The sequence below is a fragment of the Tupaia chinensis genome, unplaced genomic scaffold (assembly GCF_000334495.1).
Source record: "Tupaia chinensis unplaced genomic scaffold, TupChi_1.0 Scaffold000451_2, whole genome shotgun sequence".
Classification (NCBI taxonomy): domain Eukaryota; kingdom Metazoa; phylum Chordata; class Mammalia; order Scandentia; family Tupaiidae; genus Tupaia; species Tupaia belangeri.
This window is the reverse complement of record NW_006159958.1, coordinates 2,443,513-2,443,745: the sequence shown is the minus strand read 5'-3', so window position 1 is coordinate 2,443,745 and position 233 is coordinate 2,443,513.

Sequence of the window (233 nt, the reverse complement as noted above, 5' to 3'; positions counted from 1 at the left end):
GGGTGGCTGACGCGGAAGCACTTCTCCTTGTGCGCCTTGAGCATGTTGGAGAAGCGGAAGCGCTGGCCGCAGACGTCGCAGGGGTAGGGCTTCTCACCGGTGTGCGTGCGCCGGTGCCGCTTCATGTTGGGCCGGCTGGTGAAGCTCTTGCCGCAGATCTCGCAGATGTAAGGCTTCTCCCCTGCGGGCGGGCGGGAGGAGGGGCGTCACAGGGGGCGCCCGGTGCTGACCCC